Source organism: Protopterus annectens, chromosome 2.part0, assembly GCF_019279795.1.
Source record: "Protopterus annectens isolate FY-2018-M chromosome 2.part0, PAN1.0, whole genome shotgun sequence".
Taxonomy (NCBI): domain Eukaryota; kingdom Metazoa; phylum Chordata; order Ceratodontiformes; family Protopteridae; genus Protopterus; species Protopterus annectens.
Window position 1 is genome coordinate 201,990,287 of NC_056728.1, and position 25,261 is coordinate 202,015,547.

General features: G+C 43.0%; 1 protein-coding gene across 1 annotated transcript in view; it reads left to right on the top strand.

The window, feature by feature from the left end:
* Window positions 1-25,261, top strand: part of FN1 (fibronectin 1) — a gene marked incomplete in the record, with an annotated part of 4,425,379 nt that overhangs the window by 381,266 nt on the left and 4,018,852 nt on the right.

Below are 25,261 nucleotides of genomic sequence, written 5' to 3' on the forward strand. Positions count from 1 at the left end.
AGGAGCATAACTCATACCAAGCCGTGGCCCCTGCCTCAATGGCCTCTGCTTATAACTCAGCACAATTACAGGACTGTTCATCCCAACCTGCAAACATTGTAACTGACAGCTTGGAGGGTTCCATGACTTCTCCCCATATTTCTCTCCAAAAAAGTTCAAGAGATCTTACTGGAAGCACGCAGGCCTTCCACCACAAAAACTTATTCAGCCAAATGGAAGAGAGTCAACATCTGGATTGCTAACAAGGGTCAGGATGCATCAGTAATGAGCATCCCACAGATACTAGAATACTTGGCAGAAATGCTTCACAATGGCCTTTCATATTCTTCCATAAAAATACACGCTTCAGCAATTTCAGCAAAATACAACTGTGATCCACCTGTGTTTTCACATCCTTTGCTAAGACAGTTTCCAAGAGGGATAAAGAATATCAAACCTCCAAGAAAACCACCAGTGCCTGCATGGGACCTCAACTTCGTCTTGGAAAAATTAACTCTTCCTCCCTTTGAGCCAGCAGCATCTTCAGAATTGCAATTTCTCTCCTGGAAAACAGTTTTCCTGTTGGCAATTACTTCAGCAAGAAGCGTCTGAGATACAGGCCCTCTTGGCAGTACCTCCATTTCTCATTTTCCATCAGGGCAGAGTCTCTAAGAACCAATCCTTCATTCATGCCAAAAGTGATATCCAGGGTTTCTCTAAATCAAGCAATTCACCTGCCTACTTTCTTTCCCAATCCTCAGAATAAAGGAGAAAAGCTTTTGCACACTTTGGATATACACAGAATTGCGCTACTACTTGGACAGAACCAAGGCCAACAAAGTCTGACCAACTATTTGTAGCTTACGCTGCTGGAGTACAAGGTAAGGCAATTTCCAAACAAACAATTTCAAAATAGATTGGAAACTGCATCAGATTCTGCTACTCTTTCCATGGAAAAAGTGTGCCAGCCAATATCGGGCCACACTCAACCAGAGCTACACCCACCTCCACAGCCTTTCTAAGAGGGGTGGCTACAAAGGACATTCTAGAAGCTGCTACATGGAGCTCCGTGCATACATTTTCCAAACATTACAACCTGCATTTATATTCCAGAACCTGAGCAGGCTTTGCTTCTGCAGTCCTGCAGGGCATTTTAGCTACACCATCCTTATCTTAGATCCTACCACCCCCAGCTTGGCTATGGTATTCAACCCATATGTCAGGACTGCAGTTGCATTCTTGAAGGACATAGTACAGTTTTGTACCTACCATAAATGTAGATGTCCGATAGATATGCAACTGCAGTCAGGTTTTCCCACCCTCCTACCCCTCTGTAATCCTCTTTTTTTTGGGTCCACTCCCCCTTTTCAAATTAGCTGGGGATATCTGTTATGGTGTATGTTTATTACAGTGTGCATGTCTGGAATTTTTCTCCTTTCTCTAAATTTAGCCTTCCTTGGAGGGCGCCTGGCATCTGGGGCAAGAAACACTGGAGAAGATGGCGTCGGCTGATGCTTATATACCCCAGCCGCTCTGACGTTGGGGAAGAGGCGAAATCAGCTGACGCCAGACCCAGACTTTGGAATCCAGACTACCGAAGGGCTGCCTGAGGCAGGACAACCCATATGTCAGGACTGCAGTTGCATATCTATTGAACATCTACATTTATGGCAGGTACAAAACTGTACTTTATAAAGACAGTAAGAATTTGATTAACAGGTGGTGTGGGCATGGTTGCTTAACCCTCCCCTCGAAACAGTAACACCTTTAGTTTTGCAGCCATGTTTGGATGGATTGGGATGAGTGTGATTGCAGTTTATAGGTCTCCTTTTTGCTGGGATTTATGTAAGACCCCTAAAGTGAGAAGGATGAAAGTTTAAAAATAAAACCTCCTTCGTGAAAGGTCTGAGGTGGAAGATTGTGTATGTGGTTATGCTGATAAGAATTGGAAATTCCTGTGTTAACACTCATGTACAGTAGACAGTTTATTGGACTGTGCTGTAGAAGCTGAATCTGTGGACAGGTTTACTGGGCTGTGTAAAATCGGGCTCACTAGTGTTGGATTGAAGTACTTTAATAATGTTGTAGGTGAAAAACTGTTCAATGGGTGCATTTCATGTACAATTTGGAGCGGCTTGATGTGTAAGATCTGTATACGCATGCATTTCTGTTTCTGATGTCTGCACAGCCAAAGTACTCGTGCATTCCTCGGACGAAGGCCTGGGGTCATTCTTGGTGTTGCCAAACTTGTGGGTGTCATTTTTGGATGTAATTTCTAAATTTTGTAAACTTTGTTTTTTTATTGTCATATTGATTTACATTGCCCTACTGATGTGACAAAGTACAGGCAGAAGCACAGTAACAGCTGAAAAAAATAAGAGCATACATTTGCAATAACCATGCGTATACATTAATTGCATGTTTTTACATAAGCAGATGTCTAACCATCGACAACACTACATCAGATTACAAGTATGAAATACCGTTATTTTTTAAATTGTCTTAAAGCATGTTGGTGCTGTCATGCAAGACTGAAATATTTCATGTTTATTGTGTCATTTGTTAGCTATTTAACCAAATGGGAAGGAAAAATAAGTGGAGTTTAATGCTTTGCAAAACTGTGATTATTCCCAGTGCCAGGAGGAGTGCAATAGTGTCCCACTGTAAGGAGGGAAAGGCAGACAAGAAAACAGTACATTACTCTGCTCACCTACTGTGAGCTGTCAATCACATGCAAATAATGGGTCAAATTACCCTTGGCTCTTTGACAGCTAGGGAAGGTAGGTGTGAAGTGGGAGGGAAGATGCCTTGAACTAGATTTCAGCCTTCACAAAAGAAAGCCGCTTAGCATTTCTAAGAAACAAAAGCAATAAAATGCACTTTTCAGTTCTGTTCTGTAGCATTTGCACTGCTTGTGTTTGAAGTAGTCATTGAAAAAGGAAAACATTTTAACCAAAAGTAGGGGACTTTAAAACAGCAGTGAATGCCCGTTAATGCGTAAAATCTGATTAGTTTCTTCCTGAGCGACCACTTATCCTACCTCACTTGAACTAATCTGGGCTTCCTGTTGCCTTGAATCCAATCATTACTTAGCTGACCATTAATCCACCTGGTTCTGCTGCAGTATTTTTGTTCCTTCATCCTCCCTTGATATGTTACTATGGCTGTGATGTTGTACCAGAGTGTATTAAAATCTATTGCTGCTTTACTGTATCTTTGTATAACTGTGTAGACCCTTATTTGCCTAGTTGTTAATCATATCTAATCCAATGAAAACTTAATAATGTGAATTAACATCTGTCTCTCCATCTCATCTATGGATTTGTAAACCTACTTGTATATTGTTTTGTCTGTGGAGCTTTTTTGTCTTTGCATCTGTCTCTCCATTCTCATATATGTATTTTGTAAACCTATGTGTATATTTTAATTGCTGTGGAGCTTTTCTCCCCGGGCCTCCGCTGAAAAAGGACATGTATCCAGTCGGACTATCCCGGTCAACAAATGTAAAATAAATAAGTCAGTGAAGTGACAGCAGTTTAAGGGAAAATGTGGCAGATTTATACAATTTTTTGGAGACAAACAATGCATTCTGGGATACTTAGAGGCAGAGTAAACGGTCTGGGTTCTTTCAAAATGCCAGCCCCCATGTGGTCAGAGTCAGAAATTGCATATAAAAAATATCTAAAAAGCTCTAAATAGTCCCAGAGTGCTGTTAAAATGTAGGAAACGCCAAACCATGATGAAATTTTTTTGAGTCTGAGGGTGCGGTTGTGCTTTAAAAGGATTCTGCACAAGGACTTATCACAGACCAGCATGGGAAGTGGATGCCCTATCCCATCAGTTTACACCTTTCCTGTTCCTCTTCCCAAGGTCCTCCTAAAAGTCGGACAAGAGAAACCAAAGATACTAATTGCCCCAGACTGACCCCGCCAGTACTGGTACCCAGTTCTAAGCAACTTGTCTCAATACCCAGCTTGGACCTTACCTCAAAGACCTCAACTATTTACCCAGCTTGGACCTTACCTCAAAGACCTCAACTATTGTCCCAGCAAAACAATCGGCTCCTGCACAATCATCTCCGGACACTTAACCTGGCAGCATGGCTGATGATATAGTTATACAAACTCCTCTCAGTAAAGTTGTGATGGATGTCATTTTGGAAGCCGGAAGGCCTAGTACTAGAATATCTTATGCTGATAAATGGAAGAGATTCTGTGCTTGGAATCAAGCACAAGGAACTGATGCAGCAGAACCAAATATTCCTGCAATATTACAATACTTGAACTGCCAGTCCGAAGTCCAAGAAGCACGTAAACTTAACGTTTGTCGCACCACATAAGCTACTTCATCAGAAATTTAAAAACTTTCAGTTGGTCTATAGCCACAAACTGAAGAGTGATCACTTTTAGAATCAATGTGCTTTGCCAGAGCATTATCACCTTTGTTCTTTGATATAGCGTAAATATGTTCGTAAATTCTGTCTTAATTTACGATCTGTTTTTCCAACATAAAATGCGCAACAATTTTTACAGACTAACAGATATATAATACCTTTAGAGTTAGCCAAGCTTATGTTTTAGCTCATATTTTTTACCTGCCATCTCAAATGAACTACATATTTTCACATTTTTACACATTTACAAGAACCACATTGAAAACGCCCCCTAATCCTGTTAGTTCTTATTTTGTTTCAAGGAGGTTCTTCAGATTAGCTCCCCTCTTATAAATAGTTGTTAAATTAGAACCTATCCTGTCCATAAGCAAGCTGTCTAAGTATCAGTTCTTTCCAAGAATGAATTTAACTTGGTCACTATCTTTGTTAAAGGTAGAAATAAAACTGGACTTCTAGGAGTAATAGCTCCTGAATTTACTGGACATGTGTAACTACTGTTAAAGTTAAATTTAAAGTGCTTATAGGTTGAAAGTTGTCCTCAGTAACTGCATCATTAGTATTACAAAGACACTTGTGTAAGATAGGGTGAAAAATACCTAGCATCCGTTTGCTTTACTTCTCCTAATTCTTGTACTAATTGGTCAGGGTAACCTCTATTTATAAACCTTTTAATTAGTTTCTCACATTCACTCAGTCATCTCCTAAAGAGCACATCCTCACTGCTCTAACTAGTTGTCCCTTAATGGAGCGTTTCTGTTTAAAAGGATGTGCACTAGAATCGGGGGGGGGACCTACATCATTGACATTAGAATGTCGCAAATTGGAATGGCAACTGTTATTGAATGCTTTTTTCCATCCAGGGCTTAATGACAACTGTAACAGTTTGTATACTCATACTAAAGAATTACCTTAAGGTCATTAGCTTATTCAACTAGCCTCAGAAGTGTTTTCAAAAAAACATGGTTACTTATTAATATCAGCGAATTTAATAGTGTATTTTGTATACATTTGAGTTTTTTAATATATTTAGTATTGATTTTAGTTGGTAATGTATAGCCAATATTGTAAACCGTACATTGACTACGTTAGTTGACTATTCATTTGTTAATAGTTGTCTGTTGCTTTAAATGCGATTCTCACTCTCCGTTACTTAATTACAGTAGAACTAAGCAGATTGGTTAATACAACTCAAGCTAAGCGGACCTTTTAAAAATGGTTTTAACTTGAAAGTTTTTAATTTCTGATTAAGTTGCTTATGTGGTGCGAAAACGTTTGTTTTAAATAAACTTTCTGAACGTTAAGTTTATGTGGTTCTTGGACTTCGGACTGGCACTTGCTGTGTTCTCCTTTGTTGAGTACAGTGTTTTTCATTCATCTTGATATTACAATACTTGACTGAGATGCTTGACAAAGGCGTATATTATCAACTAAAATCTATGCCTCTGCTATTTTGGCTCATTACAATACAGAGCCACCAATCTTTTCTCATCCTTAGCATTGTCGCCTCACAGTAGGATGTCCTGTTAGATTCTCTGCTAGAGCATCTTCTGTGTGGAGATGTGCGTGAATGGGCGTATCTTCATTGAAAGTTGTGCGTCAGGGCCTGGAACTCGGCACATAAAAATCTTCTGCCAATCATTAGCGGACCGGAGTTCCGCTATGGCGACCCCTAACCAGGAAAAGCCAAAAGACACTACAACTAAAGCAGTACCTTTAGAGGAGCCAAAAATTTAAGGCCACCTAGATCCCCAATACCTGCATGGGACCTCAATCATGTGTTTGAAAAGCTCACCTTCAGACCTCCCAACCGTCCCGAATTACTCGTTTTTTACAGAGTTTTGGGATCCCAATGAAGGGGTGCCACGATTCCCGAGTGGCACCCCCTCATTTACGATTTTTTTAGCTATTTTTTTAGATTCCGCGCTTTCGGAGCTGACGTCATCACATGCGTGATGACGTCAGCTCCATCAGCCTGTCGGAATTAAGCTCAGATGCACGTGTTGCCTGTTTGAATATTCATGCGCGTCTGTGTTTGAGATATTCTGTTCGTCCATGCAGAGTTGCTTTTGTTTTAATGCCATGTGAGTTAACTACATATGCTTTCATTTTATTGCCTGTTTGAACACTTGGTTCATCATGCCGTGCATACTATAATGCCATTATCTGGACAGATTTAATGCCATTCATTTTCTAATGCCGTGAATATTGCATCTGCTTGGAGTTGTGAACGTAGCTGCTTAGGTACTGCTTTTTGTAAGTGTAACTGCAGAGCTCTCATTAACTATTAGGTAAAGTTATCCTGATTCATATTTTTGCTTGTTTGTGAAAAAAGTCGTTCGGGGGTACTGCTGCTGCAGAGCTCTCGTCATTATTTGTGTGTGATAATGTACTATGTGACGTTGGTCCATTGCAAGCTTTGTTAAATGAACACTCATTTTAATATAAGAAGCATGTAGGACTTTCATTTTAATGCAGTTGGAGTTGTTTACATCTGCTGATGCCTTGCTTTCATTTTATTGCTGTGCGATTTATCTACATCTTCTGAGTAGAGCTGCTTTCATTTTATTGCCTGTTTGAATACTCAGTTCATGCCGTGCATACTATAATGCTGTTGTCCGGGCAGATTTAATGCCGTTAGTTTTCCAGTGCACTGAGTGGTGTGAATACTATATCTGCTTGGGGAGTTGTGAACGTACCTACGTAGGTACTGCTTTTTGTTAACATAACTGCAAAGCTCTCATTAACTATTAGGTAAATTTATCCTGATTTTTATTTCTGCTTGTTTGTGAACGAAGCCGTTATTGGGTGCTGCTGCAGAGCTCTCGTTTTGTGTGTGCTTGCTTGCGTGCAGGCCCACAAAGGGTATATTTTTAATTGTTTTTGCATTTTTCCTCATACATGTGGTCTATTTTTTTTTTTTAATTCTGCAGCTTTCGGGTAAAGTGTTTAGTTTTAGCCTGATGTATACACAGTCATACAAGCGCCTGTTATGGATAGCCATATCTGTGTGTGTATATACTTGGTGCCTGCATCTCAAAGTAGCTATGGTGCAAAAAGATTAATTGATTGGAGTGACTAGAAGCATTCTTATGAGCCAGGTGCAAAAGACATTACAAGAAGGCATTCTATCTAAATTAAACCCTATGCCAAACACAGAATGAGGATTTGATCTGTCAGGAGGCAAAATGGAGAGGATCTAGAATAGAAGAGGACAGCATCTGGAGATGCAGATGAAGTCAAAATTTAGTAACTCAGAATGTCAGTGGCGTAGCTGATAAAGGGAGAATACGAGAGGATTGTCTATAGGAATTTAAGCTGACATATTGCTACAGGAGTAATGCCTACTTAGAGGGACTGAGCAGGCAAATGACTGACATTAGGTAATTTTCTATTTCTCCTTAGGATATGAGCACAAGAAACTAAACAAATTTTTAATTAGACCAGAATTCATCCAAGTCATAGGGTTGCTAGCCGGAGACTGAAACTTAGTAACATCAAAGGATCATGCAAGTTGAGGGCCAATAAAGCATAAGATGATGTTAGAGGCAGAATGCTAAGAAACATTATCAGACTATGGGTTGAGGTGAGGGATGTATGGGATGTTCTCTCAAAATGAAGTGGATATATATGTACAGCTTGGGACAGTATGGGACACTGTCAAGGTTAAATAGGTTGTATGTCACTAGAAAGCCTGAAGAAACACAGAATTTTAAAATACCCCATATTAATCTCATACTAAGCACAAAAAATGTCTGGAAGTAGACTTTTATGATTGAAATGTTTTGAATTGGGTAGTTTTGTCGTTATTGTTTCATGCATTTTGTTTCATTGCCTACTGGAACAATGATCAAACAATACATTTAAAATGTATAACAAGCATGCTGCATTATACAAGGAATATCATTTAATAAAGCCAGGAAGGTGTATCAAAAAACATGTATGTTTCTTTTTTTGTATGCATGGGGCCTATGGTAGCCTTTATCCACCACTGGCAAGATGCATTTTCTTTGAATGTGGTGTGTGGGCATCAATGTGTTTCAATTAATGTGAGTTTTAAGGACAGAGAAGTTTTAACGCTAAATCTATTTTCATTGTGAGACAGTGTTGCTTTGTTTAGCAGATGTATATTAGTGTCTGTGCTATAAAATGTAAATATAAAATCCAAATAATCATTGTAGAAGTAAAGTAGTATGCTCATTAGTGTTTATGGCAAATGGGGTGAAATAGCCAGGTAATGGCACACTGGAATGGCTGCAGGGGGGCTCTGGTACCATATTTTGGTTGTCTGTTCAGTTTGCATTTGAAAGCTGGTATCCCACAATTCTATTAGTGGGTGGGGCTATGTAATTATGTATGCAAATTTTATGCTAATCAGTGTACAGATTTGTACCTATTTTTCATGGGCCTTGTCCAGATTTTTGATTCCAGGTTGAGAGGTATGCTCACCTTGCCTCCATTTGAACCAGCTGCAACTGCTGATATAAAGTGCTCATGGAAAACAGCTCTGCTACTAGCAATTACTTCAGCAAGAAGAGTCTGAGCTAGAGGCCCTCGTGGCTGTGGAGCCTTGTCATTTTACCCATGGTGTCAGCGGTCAAATCCAACTCTTATGCCTAAGGTGGCTTCCAGTGTTGCTCTTACCAAACTATTCATCTGCCAACGTTTTATCCAAATCCTCAAAACAAGGGGGAGAATTATGCATTCCTTGGACGTACACAGATAGCTAAGATTCTACTTGAGCAGGACTAAAGCTCTAAGAAAAACTGAGCAATTATTAGTGACATATGCTGCAGGATCAGAAGGAAAGGCTGTTTCAAAGCAAGTGGATAAGCCACTGTATTCATTTCTGCTACTTATACCATGGTAAACCTGTGCCCAAGGGCATTGGGTCTCATTCCACTAGAGCTGCAGCTACTTCAGCAGCCTTTCTCAGAGGAGTACCAACCAAAGACATTCTAGAGGCTGCTACTTGGAGTTCTGTCCACACGTTTACAAAGCATTATCATTAGCCTATCTACCCTAAGTCCAGGGCAGGCTTTGCCACTGCAGTTCTGCAGGGCCTTATAGCCGCATCTAATGCTGTTAAGCTCCAGCCTCCCAACCATAGCTTTGGGATTCTACCCAAAATGTAATGACTGCAACAGTGAAACACTAACATTACAGTTGTGTACACTTATCATAAATGTAGATGCTAGAGTGTATTCACTGTTGCAGTCCGGGTTACCCACCCGCCATCTCCCTTTCATTCTGGAGTTTCTTTCCTTCTCTATCTTCTACAACCTATGTGGTTTATTTGCTTGTAGATTAAGTTTATTGATGCATGTGTGTATATATAGTGTTTATACATATATAATTGTGCTACCTTTTATGGGGGCACCTGACATCTGGGACAAACTAAAAATGGCATCGGCTGCTTGTTTATACCCCTGACATCATGGAAGAGGAGACAGCAACCAAAGCAGGACCCAAGACTTTGGAGTTCAGGCTGACTGAGGGCAACCTGCCAGCAGAATACCCAAATGTAATGACTGCAACAGTGAATACACTCCAACATCTACATTTATGGTAAGTGTACCCAGCTGTACTTTCTAAAGCGAAGTACCCCATTGGGGATCCTTTTTTCTTGCTCTAACAGATGTCAGAAAAAGTTAGCAATTGTCTTTACTGTGGAAGGCAAATACCACACAGATTATCATTCTTGCTGCATCACCTGTTTAGGCCCAGACCATGATGTACCTTGCTGTCCGTTTTGCAACTTGTTCAACTCCCGAACCTTTCATCCTCTGGCTTTGCTGAATTCTTTCGCTGTCTAGCTCCATATTCAGTAAGCCATCTGACTACCAGTATTCTGAAAAAATGTAAGGATAAAGACAGACCTGTGGTCTAACTGCCGACTATGCTCCCGTTAAGCTAGTCACCAGTTTGCTGGTACTCGGTGAGGTGCTTTCGCAGCCCCTGATGCCTGCTTCAGTGGATTTGCAGGCCTCTACAGAGACCTGTTCAGAGTCCGGTATGCCGCAGGACTTGGTCTGACTATGAAGATGTCTCTACTGTGGATGGGTTCGGAGCTGCCTAGCAGACACTGGCTTCTGAAGCAGTTCTTCACACTACTGATGGACTCTGACTACTTTTTTATCTAAAACTAGAGTCTCTTAGGCCAAGTGTATGTGCTATGCCTAGAAAACTGACCAAAGCACATGCGCCTATTCCTTCTGTCTCTCCTCCAGAGGAATTTTCTTTTGGTGAAACCTTATATACTTTGAGAGCATTTCCACTGGGAATGCCAAGACTATCCTCAGTCCAAAGAGACTAATAATTTCTAGATTTGCCACAACATAGGCCTCAAACAATATCCCCAGTCCTGGAAGTTTTTATGGAATCCAGCCTTGCTCCCAATACTTTAGCCCCTGCCCCTAGGAAACCAGACAGGTACTCCAGAGTACCTGACACTAATGTCATTAAAAGAATCCTACTGTTGAAGTACCAGCAACCTATGGTACTTTTTATGTCAACATTTACAGACTGTGCAGAAAAAGAAATGCAAGAGCTTATGCACTCTGCAAGCTAGGTCAGCAAGCATACTTTGCAGCCTACTGAATCTAGGTGGCTGTACCTGTAAGAAGTCTTAACAGTTTGCCTAGTTTTAGCTTTTTCCTCTCTTTTTAAAGACTTCTGTTTTTGTGCCAAACATTCCTTGTTTAATGAGCATCTAGTAATTTTGTTTTGACATGGTCTGGCTAGATTTGTTCCTTTAGACAAGCAAGCTTTCTCATTACAGACCATGAAAGCTGCCCTGCAAGATGCTTCTAAGGCATCAAAACCGCACTGCAGAGTATGTTTACTAACTTGGTTTGCAGAATGCATCAACTCTTAAGTCTTTATTTTGTGCACAATCTGGAATCCACACTTGGTTCCATAATATGCTGCTGGTACTTCAACATGTGAGACTGGCAATTTAAAGCCCTGATGGCAAGAGTTGGCGGTATATGCCTTCTTTACCCCATCTGTCTAAAGCTCTAGAATTCCTCTCCAAAGGGGTAGTGTTTTTGGCTGTAGTAGCCTTCATACCTTTAGGTCCCTGGGAAATGGTGTCTGGATCCGCAGTGGGATTCTTAGAGAAATTTGAGAGTCAGGTACTCAATAGTACCTTTCAGGCTTTCTAGGGGCTGGTGAAGTATCGGGGGTAAAACTGGATTCCATGAAGACATAATCTACAATATCTAGGACAGGAGGTATAGCTAGCGGCCTGTGCTGAGGCAAGTCTAAAGATTCTCTGTCTCTTTGTACTGTGTGATGACTGAAACAGTGAATACACTAACATCTACATTTATGATGTGTACACCACTCATCACTGATTCTGTACTAAGACCTGCTAGGCTTAAGGAGCAGACCTTGCCAAATCAAAGTTACTAGATGCTCCTTTGAACAAGGACAGTTTGACACCAAAGCAGAAGAGGTTCTTAAAAAGATGGAAGAAAAGCCAAGTCTATGCAGACTGTTACAGAATTCTTACAAGTGCAACCTCCTAGATTCGGTAGGCATTGCCCCTCCAAACACTTGTCCTTTCCAGCCCCCTCCAGGCAATCTCAAACCAGACCCAGGGAAAACGGACCACCCAGACTACAGTCTCAGGGTATGCAGAGATCTCTCCAATGGAGTGCCCCCACCCCCAAAGCAGGGAATAGTAAGCCACAAGGGTTCCCAGACATTCCTTCAAACCAGTGGGCAAAGGCACAAGACCAAATCCTATCCCTGCTCTCCATCAGAGCTATTCAGCTGGTTCCAGTGGAACAGTTAGGTCAAGGATTCTATTCCAGACTTTTCCTGGTACCCAGAAAAGAGGGCTCTTGGCGCCCAATCCTGGATCTTTCAATTTTCAACAACTTCCTGATAGTAGCAAAATTCAAAATGCTTACCCTGCAACAGCTTCTGCCTACTTTAGCCAAGGATGCTTGACTAGTCACCCTAGACTTAAAAGAAGCCTATCTGCACATCCCCATAAGGGAATCCTGCAGAGGAAGTATCTACGTTTCAGGGCTGGATCTATGCATTCATTATCTGTTTGCATTTCCCTTTGGCTTGTCCACTGCGTCCAGAGTGTTCACAATCTGCTTAGCTCCAGCCATTGCATTCTGCAGGCAGAGAAATATCCAAATTTACCCATACTTGAACGACTGCCTGATTCAGGTGGACAGTCAAATTTCTGTTGCAGCACCTGACATTTATGAAACTGCCTCCCTGCCCTGGGGTGCACAATCAACGAAAAGAAATCAAACCTGGTACGCAGTCAAAAGATTGTATTCCTGAGAGCAACACAACATCCCAGATGGCATTCCTCACTTCAGAAAAAAAAGTCTTTCTGACAGCTGGGTTCTGGTGGCTTTTTTTTTTTTGAAGTAGGCTATCAGCAAGGAAAATACTGTAGGCCCTGGGGTTCATGGCCTCATGTATACTGCTAATTCCATATGCAAGACTTCATATGAGGAAATTTCAATGGTACTTAAAGCCTTTGGTGCCAACATTTTCAGGACCTGGAAACTGTCATTCTGGTCATACCCTGTCTTGAGGACTGAGTTCCTTTGGTGGGCAGAAGCATGCAACCACAAGGCACTGCCCTTTATTCAACCTCATGCTACCCAGACCCTAACCAGACTCAGACTATGCCTGGAAAAGCGCACATGGATGGCAAATGCATTCAAGGGGCACTGAAGCCCAAATCAAATGCATCTGCACATCAAGCAAAAAGATGCTATTTGTACAGAAGGCCCTAACTGCTTTCACATCCCTACTCTTTCCAGGGCATCTAATAAAAACAGCACCACAGTTGTGGTAAATCAACAAGCAGGGGGAACACTTTCCTACCCACTCTGCAGGTTAGCCATGGCCCTGTGGTACACAGACTTGAACATTCAAGTCCGTGTGCAAGCTCAATTCCTGCCAGGAAAACAAAATTCACTGGCAGATGACTTGAGCAGAAACCTCATAGATCCACACTAGTGGCAGAGCCCAGCACCTTCCATCTTCTGACTCTGAAAGAAATGGGGGAACCCCAGTGGTGGACCTTTTTTGTCTCCCCCTACAACTACCAGCTCATCAAATTCTGCACCAGGAACCCCCACAGCAAGGCCTGGAAAGTAGATGCGCTATCCTTTTGAAATGACTGCAACAGTGAAACACTAATGTAGTACAGTTGTGTACATTTATCATAAATGCAGATGTTTGAGTGTTTTCAATGTTGTAGTCTTGGATCTTAATCGTGTTACACTGCTGCAGTCATTACACTTGGGTTATCCTGCCGTCAGGCGGTTACCCAGTCGGCCTGAGTTCCAAAGTCTTGGTCCGGTGCCGGTTGCTGTCTCCTCCTCCCTGATGTCAATGCGACAGGGGTATATAAGATGCAGCAGACACCATTTTCATCAGTCTTTCTTGCCACACGGTGCCTGAAGCAAAAGCAGTTTGCAAGTGCCGGTCGGCAGTCTCCTGAGATTTTCATTCTGAATCCAGAACTGAAGTCTTCTACAAAGCCAAGTACCCCATTGTGAAAACTTTTTCTTGCCTCGGACTGATGTCAGGAAAAGTTCATTGTATTTCTTGTGGGAAGCAAATTCCTCAAAGATTTCCATTCCTATTGTATCCCATGCCTCGGCCCAGACCACGATGTCACTGGTTGTCTGTTGCGCTAGGTTTAACAAGCGCACTACTAAACATCTATTTGATTTTGCCCGATATTATTTTGGTATAAAATTCAATTATACCATGCCGTCGAAACTTCCGACTGGAATACACAAAAAGCGCAAAGACAAGGATAGGCATCCGAAGCCTAAAACTGACTAACAAGCCTCTTCTAGGCCAGTCGCCGGTTCTCCGGTTTTCAGCGAGGCGCCTTCGCAGCCCCTGACTACCACTTCTGTAGAACCACAGGCCGCCTCTGACTCTGACGTGGAGATGGCTGGGCCTTCGGACGCACAAGTTATTCGGATCCCTCTAAAAGGTTAGTCTTGGTAAGCTGGAGTAGCTGAGCAACCCACAGCTACAGAGGGTGTCTTCAGACCTACTCAGTTAAGCATTAACCCCTCCGCTAAGTCTAAGCCTCCTTTAAAATCAAAGAAACAAATACAAGATTCTCCAGGACAGGCCTCCATGCCTAAGAAACAAATGCTCAAAATGGCCGAAGACCTAATCACTCTGATGAGGGGGTCCCATCCCCCTCCTGTTAAAAGGCCTAGACAGGATGCAGACTGACTCATCCGACCAGTTGTCCATTTCTTCTGATTCATCCTCGGACCTAGGATACTCTTTACCCCCTTATGAGGATTCTGATGCTGAGAAATCAATTCCATCAGCCTCACCACCTGAGGACTACTCCTTTGGGGAAACCCAACATACCATGAGGGAGCATTTCGACTGGGAAGGCCAGGATTACTCGGAATCCAAGAAAAGGCTCTAAGACTGGCTTTTATTACTTCAGCACAGACCCCTCGCTATTCCTCCAGTGTTGGATATTGTGTACACTGAATCCAGCTTAAATCCTGATTCCTTACCTCCAGCCCCTGTTAAACCTGACTGATATTGCAGAGTCCCTGACTCACATAAATTTCTGTATAAAAGCCCTGTAGCTGACCCTGAAACTATTTCTCCTGGACCCAAAGGAGTTAAGGCCTCATCAGCCAATAATCCAGTTCCCTCTGACAGATTCCAGAGCATTAGACAGATGGGGAAAGAGTCTCTCTGTCTCTGTCTGTCTCTGTCTGTCTCTCTGTCTGTCTCTCTGTCTGTCTCTCTGTCTGTCTCTCTGTCTGTCTCTCTGTCTGTCTCTCTGTCTGTCTCTCTGTCTGTCTCTCTGTCTGTCTCTGTCTGTCTCTCTGTCTGTGTCTCTGTCTGTGTCTCTGTCTGTGTCTCTGTCTGTGTCTCTGTCTGTGTCTCTGTCTGTGTCTCTGTCTGTGTCTCTGTGTCTGTGTCTCTGTGTCTGTGTCTCTGTCTGTGTCTCTGTGTCTGTGTCTCTGTGTCTGTGTCTCTGTGTCTGTGTCTCTGTGTCTGTGTCTCTGTCTCTGTCTGTGTCTCTGTGTCTGTGTCTCTGTGTCTGTGTCTCTGTGTCTGTGTCTCTGTGTCTGTGTCTCTGTGTCTGTGTCTCTGTCTCTGTGTCTCTGTGTCTGTGTCTCTGTCTCTGTCTCTGTCTCTGTCTCTGTCTCTGTAGCAATGAGCGCCTTAAGTTGCCAGTTTCACATGCTAAAATATCAGCAATTTTTACTGCCTCAGTTAAAACAGAAAATACTTCCAGAATCAGATCCTCCTAATTTTAAAGAAATGCAGGATTTAATGCATGCAGGTGAACAAGTGGGAAAGCATACTTTGCAATGTGGTTTTGATTCTCTAGAGGCCTCCTGCAGAGCAGCAGTTACAGGCTGTCATTAGAAGACATACTTGGTTAAAAGAACATACGTTACCAGATCATGTTAAAGCAAAATTATTGGATGCACCTTTGCAGCAGGATGTGTTAATTGGAGTTAAGGCAGCAGAGGCATAAATGGAGGATAACGCTAAATCTATGCAAACGGTGAAGGATTTCTTACAGGTTCAACCTCCTAGATTTAGCAGAAACTGGCCAACTAAGAATCTGTCCTTTCCAATTAGACAGACCTCATAGGGGATGATACAGATGTCCAAGAGGTAGAGGTCAAACACAAGGTCCTTATAGGCCTTGACAATTGGTTGCTTCAGGCCAGAAAGAAGGGGAAGACTGACCACAACCATATAAAAAGCAGCTCCAATGACTTCCCACTACAGCTGCCAAACAAATCCCTCTTGGCAGCCCCCTTGGGATGAAAACTGGCACTCTTCTACTACAAGTGGCAAATGAGAACCCATTTGTCTTTGGTGATCAACATTGTATTTCAAGGTTACAGGTTCCACTTCCACACTCTGCCAAGGTTAAAAGGAATGCCAAATCTGCCACCAAATCATTGGGCAGAGGCTTAAAAACAAATTACAACACTCATGGATATGAGAGCTATTAAAAAGGTACCATCATAGGTGCAAGGACAAGGATTTTACTCTACTCTTTCTGGTACCCAGAAAGGACAAAGCCTGGAGGCCCATTCTGGATCTTTGATCTCTAAACACTTACCTGGATGTTCCGAAATTCAAAATGTTGACCTTACAGCAGCTTCTTCCCATGCTGGGCAAGAAAGCTTGGCTCGTGACTTTGGACCTCAAGGAGGCATACCTGCATGTCCCCATCAGACAAAACTGCAGAAGATGCCTCAGATTCATAGCTGGTCCAATGCACTACCAATTCTCTGCACTGCCCTTTGGCTTGTCTAATGCGCCCAGGGTCTTCACAAAGTGCCTGTCACCAGTAATTGCATGTTGCAGACAAAGGAATTCAAATTTATCCTTACCTGGACGACTGCCTGATTCCAGCAGAGAGCAAGGACATTCTTCTAGAGCATCTGGCATTTGTAAAAAAGTTAAGTTGCCTAGGGTACACAGTAAACAAAGAAATCAAAACTAGTGCCCTCACAAGAGATTATATTCCTGGGTGCCATCTTAAACACTGGCCCAGATGGCTTATCTCTCACGCCAGATGAGCAAGGACAACTGACTCGATACTTTCAATTGATAGCAACAAAGACCCAACTCCCTGCAAGAAAAATTCTGCAGGCCTTGGGTTACATGCCATCCTGCATACTACTAATTCCATATGCCAAACTGCATACGAGGAAATTACAATGGTACCTAAAGAATGTATGGTCTGAACACTGTCGAAGTTTGGAAACTGTTATACCACAAATCCCTTGCCTTCAACAGGAGTTTCAATGGTGGGCTCAAGCTTGTCACCTCAAGGGACAGCCTTTTACACAACCCACAGCCAGGCAAACACTGACAACAGATGCATCGGATGGCGCCTGGGGAGCACTCATGGCAGGCAAATGTATTCAGGGCACGTGGCCCGCAGAACAAAGGCATCTTCACATCAATCAAAAAAGAGATGCTAGCTGTACAAAAAGCATTTATAGCTTTCCAAGGACCTGCTGCATCCAGGACAACTACTGATAGACACCACAGTTATGTGGTACATAAGCAAGGGGGCACTCACTCCTAACCCCTATGCAGACAAGCCATGACCTTGTGGAATACAGCTATAAACCTTCAAGTTCATCTGCAAGCACAATTCCTGCCAGGAGAGATAAACACATTGGCAGACTACTTAAGCAGAAACCTCATGGATCCCCACGAATGGGAATTGAATCCACAAATATTCATAATTATAACACAGAAATGGTGGAGCCCGGACATAGATCTGTTTGCAGCCCCAATAAACTACCAGCTACAAAAATTCTGCACAAGGAATTACCATCCACAAGCATGGAAAATGGATGCCCTCTCAGCTGGGAGAACCTACAAGTATACGCTTTCCCACCACTTCCTCTCCTGCCAAAGGTACTAAAAAAAAAAAAAAAAAGAAAAAAAAAGCCAGGCAAGAAGAGCCAAAGATGATCCTGATTGGGTACCAGTGCTGGCGTGGCCAGTCTGGTGCAATCTTAAGGAGCTTAGCACAAGAACCACCTTGGATTTTGCTTCAAATCCCACATTTGCTGACTCAGCACAACAATCAAATTCTACACAGCCAGCTAAATATCTTAAACCTAACTGCATGGAAGATTCCTTAATCAAGCAAGCATGCCTCTCTCCAAAGCTGTTATGGATATCATTCTGGAGGCCAGAAGGCCAAGTACCAGGAAAGCCTATTCGGATAAATGGAAGAGATTCTGTGCCTGGAACCAATCTCTGTCTTGACCCTCTTGTTCCAAATATTCCTCATACTTCAATACTTAACTGAGATGCTAGACAAAGGCCTCTCCTTCTCATCCATCAAGATCCACGCCTCTGCCATATCTGCTAATTACAACACGGATCCACCAATTTTCTCTAATCCTCTGTTAAAACAGTACCTCAGAGGGGCTAAAAACAAGACCGCCCCGTAGAGCACCTACTCCAACTTGGGACCTCAACTTTGTTTTGGAAAAACTAACTTTACCTCCTTTTGGAGCCAGCTAACACAGAATTAAAATATATCTCTTGGAAAACTGCTCTGCTCCTGGCAGTAACATCAGCATGAAGAGTTTCAGAATTACAGGCACTAATGTCAGTGGAACCTTTCCTCATTTTACCTCAGGACAGGGTGTCTTTAAGAACTAACCCTAAGTTTATGCCAAAGGTGGTATCCAGTGTTGCTCTAAACCAAACTAAAGGGGAGAGACTACTGCACTCATTGGACATTCACAGGCAGTTACGCTGCTACTTGGACAAAAGCAAAGCTTTCAGAAAATCTGAGCATTTATTGGTAGCATATGCTGTAGGAGCACAGGGAAAAGCCTTTTCAAAACAGACCATTTCAAAATGGATAGGACATTGTATACGTTTCTGCTACAGGTACCATGGAAAACCTGTACCTAGCAGCATTAGATCTCACTCCACTAGAGCAAGAGCCACTTCAACTGCCTACCTCGGGGGAGTAGCTACCAAGGATATTTTGGAAGCAGCAACTTGGAGTTCTGTACATACCTTCACCAAGCATTACCATCTGCCTTTGTACTCTAAATCCAGAGCTGGCTTTGCCACTGCAGTGCTGCAGGGCCTTATAGCCACCCCTAATGCCTTGTAGAACCAGCCACCCTACCTCAGCTATGGGATTCTACCAAAGTGTAATGACTGCAGCAGTGTAACACTAACCTAGTACAGTTTTGTACCTACCATAAATGTAGATGTTGGTGTATACACTGCTGCAGTCCAGGCTATTCTCCCTCCTTCCCCTCTTACTGGCTGGTACGTACCTATGTCTTCTACCCTTAAGTACCTATGGGGAGTTTTTGCTGGTAGCTGTACGTTTTTTGCTTTTCTTATGTATGTTTTATTAGCAATTGGAATTGTCTAACTATTTAGAGGCACCTGACATCTGGGGCCAGAAAAACTGAAGAAAATTGCATCTGCTGCATCTTGTATACCCCTGTCGCACTGACGTCAGGGAGGAGGCAACAGCAACCGATGCCGGACCAAGACTTTGGAACTCAGGCTGACTGGGGAACTGCCTGATGGCAGGATAACCCAAGTGTAATGACTGCAGCAGCATATACACTAACATCTACATTTATGGTGGGTACAAAACTGTACTTTACCGTCCCTCCAGACCCCTGGTTTCTGTTTCACTCACACTCCATACAATCTTTTTACTCGCCCCCTTTCGGGGGTATTGCTGTTGGTATTTTTCTACTGGTGGTGGTTTCTTCCACCATAACTTTGCTCCCTACTGGGGGGGGGGGGGGGGACTCCTGACATTTGGGGCAAGAAAAACTGATGTAATTGCGTCTGCTGCCTGTTTTTATACCCATGACTACCTGATGCCAGTCCTGGAGTGACAGCAACCAATGCAGAAATACTAAGTCTTGGGTTATCTGCCTGCAGGTAGCCCTCGGTTGGCCCGAATACCAAAGTGCGAGGACTGCAGCAGTGAATACACTAAAACATCTACATTTATGGTTAGTGTACACAACTGTACTTTCTCTAGATGAAGACTGCTTGGAAGGAGACTCCCCACCAGAGGATATTACCTTTGGGGAGACTCTGTCCAAAATGAGTATTTTAAGTGCGACTCGACCCAAATGACTCCGGTACAAAAGCTACTTTGGAGTCTAATCCTTGCCTTCTGCTAGTCCCCCTGTGATTCCAGCTTAATTGGATGCTTTTCATTTTGCCTCCAAGACCCCCAAATCCCATCCTGTGGCCCCAAAAAGGTCAGGTTATTTAAAGTCCCTGATAACTTCCTCATCAAGCCACCCATGGCAGACCATCTTTCATTGCAGTGGCACCAGAGAAACAATCCAGGCAGATGCCTTCCTTTTCCCTGCTGCCATCCAGTTTAAGATAGTAAGGCCATCCAGTTTAAGATAGTAAGGCGATGGGACATACTGAGAAAAAATATTTTCTCCACCCTGTGATCTGGGGTGTGGGAGGGGGTGCACAATGAAAGAAATTGAGGTACAGGCTCAATGGGGGCCCTTCTAGAAATGTATGTGCAGAAAATGACTGCTCTCCTAACCCTGAAGACCTTCCTCCTGTTCATTCAACCTGGTCCCTTTCAGGTATTCACAGAGAGCACCACAGTAATATGGTACATCAAGCAGGGGGACCAGATCCTGTTGACACTGCAGGCTGGCAAAATATAAGCATAGGAATTGGCCACTCAGTACAATTTAACATTGCAGGCAGTGTTCATCCCATCACAGGATAACTCAGGCAGATGCCTTCAGCAGATCTTTCTCTATCACAAGTGAATGTCGCACAGGGTTGTCTTGGACATTGTCCACCAATGGGGCACTCCACAGATCAGTTTCCCTCAGAGCAGACAATTACGACTATTCTGCCCCAGGCTCCCCTCACCGCTAGCATGGAAAGTGGATGCCTTTGCAGTTTTCATGGAGGGGGCTGTTCCCTTCCCTGTCATCCAGAAGGTCCTGCTGAAAATTCAGTGGGACAGACCAAAAATGTTTATATTCTGTTGGTCAGGCTTCATTGAATGTTTGTGTTTTTTCTCTGTTGGTCATTACATTTGGGTAATCTGCTGGCAGGTTTCCCTCAGCCTGATTAAACATCTTGGGTCCTACATCGGTTGCTGTCCCTTCTTCCATGACGTCAGGTCATAAGGGGTATAAAACATGCAGCGGACACCATTACATCAGTCCTGCCATGCTGTGCCCAAAGCAGAAGCAGTTCACAAGTGCCAGTCGGCAGACTCTTGAAATTTTCAGAATCCAAGTCTTCAGCTAAAAGCGAAGTACCCCGTTGGAAACTTTTTTTTTTTCTTGCTCCTTACCAATGTCAGTAAAAGGTAATTGTATTACTTGTGGGAAGCAAATACCTCAAGGATTTTCATTTGTACTTTTTTTGCCTAGGCCCTGACCACGATGTACCTTGCTGTCAGTTTTGTGCTTTATTTAATCAGCGCACTATTCGTCGGTACATTTTTGCTTCTGAATATTTCATTTCTGTTTAATTATCCAGAAATATCTGTTGGCAATCCAACTACCAGAATACCAAAAAAACGCAAAGAAAGACAAAGGCCGTTGAGCCAGTCGCCAGTTCCAGTGAGGTACTTTCGCAGCCCCTGATACCTGCTACTTCTGATTTGCAGGCCTCTACTGAGACCCATTCGGATTCAGGTATGCTGCGAGATGCTTCACCTATGGAACCCGTGGATGTATCTGCCTTGGATGGGTCTGGAGCCACTGTGCAGACACTGGCTTCTGAGGGTGTATTCAGGCCTACATATTTGTATATTAAACAGACACCACCTTCAATATTAAGGCTGAAATCTTGATCTATGTCTAAAAAACATATGCCCAGGCCACATGTGCAGGCCCCTATGCCTAAAAAACACTATCAATATGGCTGAAGATTTCATTACTCTAATCGGGGGTAGTCAACCCCCCCCCCCTCCCTTCTAAGAGGCCTAGGGCTGAATAAGACTGTTTCTTCTGACTCTAATGAACAGGATTTGTCCATACCTACTTATGAGGACTCTGCAGAGGATTCCGTTCCTTCTGCTTCTCCCTCTGAGGATTTTTTTTTTGGGGAAACTTTACATACATTAAGGGAGCATTTCCACTGGGAAAGTCAGGATTCTTCTGAATCCAAAAAGAGGCTTAGGGATTTCCTTCATCCTCAGCATAGGCCTTTGGCTGTACCTTCTGTGTTAGACATGTTTTTGGAATCCTGTATGGCCCCTGATTCTCTGCCTCCAGTCCTTTTGTAAGCCAGACATAATACAGGGTTCCTGACTCCCACCAATTCCTTTTCAAAAATCCTGTTGTGGACCTTGAAACCATTTCTCAGGGGCCCAAGGGCATTAAGGCTTTTATAGCCAAAAATCCTACCCCTTCTGATAGATTACAGGGTGCTGGATAGATGAGGTTCTTGGCAATCGGGGCTTTAAACTGCCAGTTTCATATGCTTAAATATCAATAGCATGTTATGGGCTTACTGAAAATTATTTCTGATTGTGTGGAAAATAGTTACACGATTTATTGCATTCAGCAGAACAGGTTGGAAAGCATACTTTGCAATGTGGTTTTGATTCCTTGGAGGCCTCTTGTACAGCCGCAGTTAGTGGATCTGTGGTTAGAAGGCATGTCTGGCTCCAGGAGCAAAATCTGCCTGATCATGTTAAAGCTAAATTGTTGGATGCCTCTTTGCAGCATGATATAAGGCAGAAGAGGTTTTAAAGAAAATGGAAGACAAAGCTAAATCCATGCAAACTGTAAAATATTTATTGCAAGTGCATTTACCCAGGTTCAGTAGGCCCTGGCCTTCTAAAAATTGTTGCTTTCCTATGTCCAACAGAGCCACTCAGGGCAAACCTAGGTGCTCAAAGGGCTCCAGATATCGATCACAGGGTTCTTACAGGTCAAAGCAATGTGGTGCCTCCACCTTCAAATCTGGGGGGAAACCAAGCACTGCCCTACAGTAAGCAGTCTCAGTGACTTTCCAATACCATCTCCAAGCACTTATCTTTTGACAGCCTCCTTTGTGGGGAAAACTAGCACTTCATTATCAAAATTGGCAGCTAATTACCCAGGACAAGTGGGTATAAAACATAGTATCCCAGGGGTACAGATTCCGTTTCCTTACTTTGCCAATTCCAAACGGATGGCTGGATCTGCCACCAAACCAGTGGGCAGAGGCCCAGAAACAAGTCATGTCCCTCATGGATATGGGGGCTATTCAACCAGTACCAGAAAAGGAAAAAGGACAAGGTTTTTATTCAAGACTTCTCCTGGTACCCAGAAAACACAATTCATGGTGTCCAATACTCGATATATCTATTCTGAACACGTTCCTGGACATTCCAAAATTCAAAATGTTGACTTTACAACAGCTACTGCCTATGCTAGGCAAGAATGCTTGGTTAGTAACTCTAGACTTGAGTTATACCTGCATATCCCAATAAGGGAATAATGCAGAAGATGCTTTTGCTTCAAAGCAGGTTTTTTGCATTACCAATTCTCTGCACTGCCCTTTGGCTTGTCTGCTGCGCCCAGGGTTTTTACAAAGTGCCTGGCAGCAGTAATTGCGTTCTGCAGGCAAACATCAAATTTATCCTTATCTGGATGATTGTCTCATTCAAGCAGAGGACAAGGACACTGCAACATCTGGCGTTTGTAAAAAAGCTTCTAGCATGCCTGGGGTACACGATAAACAAAAAAATCACAGCTGGTACCCCCTCAAATTACATTCCTGGGTGCAAGCTTGAATACAACTGCCCAGATGGCTTACCTCATGCTAGACAAAGGCAACTGACAACCTACTTCAAATGGCAACAAAAACCCAGTTTTCTGCAAGACATTCTGCAGGCTTTGGGGTTCATGGCATCCTGCATTCTACTAATTCCATATGCAAGACTGCATATGAGGAAAATTTAATGGTACCTAAAAAGTTTATGGAGTCAACATTGTCGCAGCCTGGAAACCATGATTCCTCTCCTTCCTGTCTACAGAATGAGTTTCTTTGGTGGGTAGAGATGTCACCAAAACAAGGGACTGTCATTCACTCTACTCCTTGCCACCCTAACTACAGAAGCATCCAACCATGCTTGGGGGGCCCACCTGGTAGGGAGATGCATTCAGGGCAAATGGAGCCCAAACCAAATGCATCTGCATATCAACCAGAAAGAAATGCTAGCTGTTCAGAATGCTCTGACAGCCTTCAAAGACTTGCTTCATCCAGGACAACTACTGATAAGGACGGTCAACACCACAGTTGTGGTACATAAGCAGGGGCGGTACACATTCCTACCCTCTTTACAGACTAGCTATGGCCTTGTGGAACACTGCTTGGTTTACCAGATACATCTTCAAGCTCAATTCCTACCGGGAAAGCAAAATAGTGTGGCAGATGACCTAAGCAGAAATCTTATAGACCCGCACGAATGGAAACTGGATCCATAAATCTTCATGTTAACACAGAAATGGGGGAGCTCAGACATAGATCTATTTGCCTCTCCCCAAAGTTATCAGTTGGACAAATTCTGCCCAAGAACTCATCACAAAAAAGCAAGGAAAGTGGATGCTGTATCCTTCAGCTGGAAAAACCTATCGGTCTATGCCTTTCCCCTTCTGCCTCTACTCTCCAAGGTCTTAATATGTCAGACAGGAAAATCCAAAAATGATCCTAATTGCTCTGGACTGGCCTCACCAGCAGTGGTACCCGCTTCTAAGGAATATGTCACATCTTCCACCATGGTACTTGCCTCAAATACCTCCTCTACTGTCTCAGCAGAACTATCAAATTCTGCACATTCAGCTCCAAACTCTGAATCTTGCAGCATGACTAATCAACTGTTCAAACCACACCTCAGTAAATCTGTGATGGATGTCATTTTGTAAGCCAGAAGGCCTAGTACTAGAAAATCGTAGATCACATTCCACCAGGGCTGCCTCTACTTCAGCAGCTTTTCTCAGAGAGGTCCAGACCAAAGACATTCTAGAAGCTGCTACTTGGAGCTATGTTCATAACTACACAAAGCATTATCAATTACCTCTTCTCTAAATCCAGGGCAGGCTTTGCCATTGCAGTCCTACAGGGCCTTATAGCTGCTCCTAATCTGTTTAGTTCCATCCTCCTATCCAAAGCTTTGGGATTCCACCCAAATGACTACAACAGTGAAACATGAACATGGTACAATTGTGTACACTTAATATAACTGTAGATGTTTGAATGTATTCACTGTTTAAGTTCAGGTTACCCACCCACCATCCCCCATTCTGTACCTTTTTCTTTCCTTCGCTATACTCAAAAAGCCTTTGTGATGTATTTGCTTTTAGTAGAAGGTAGTTT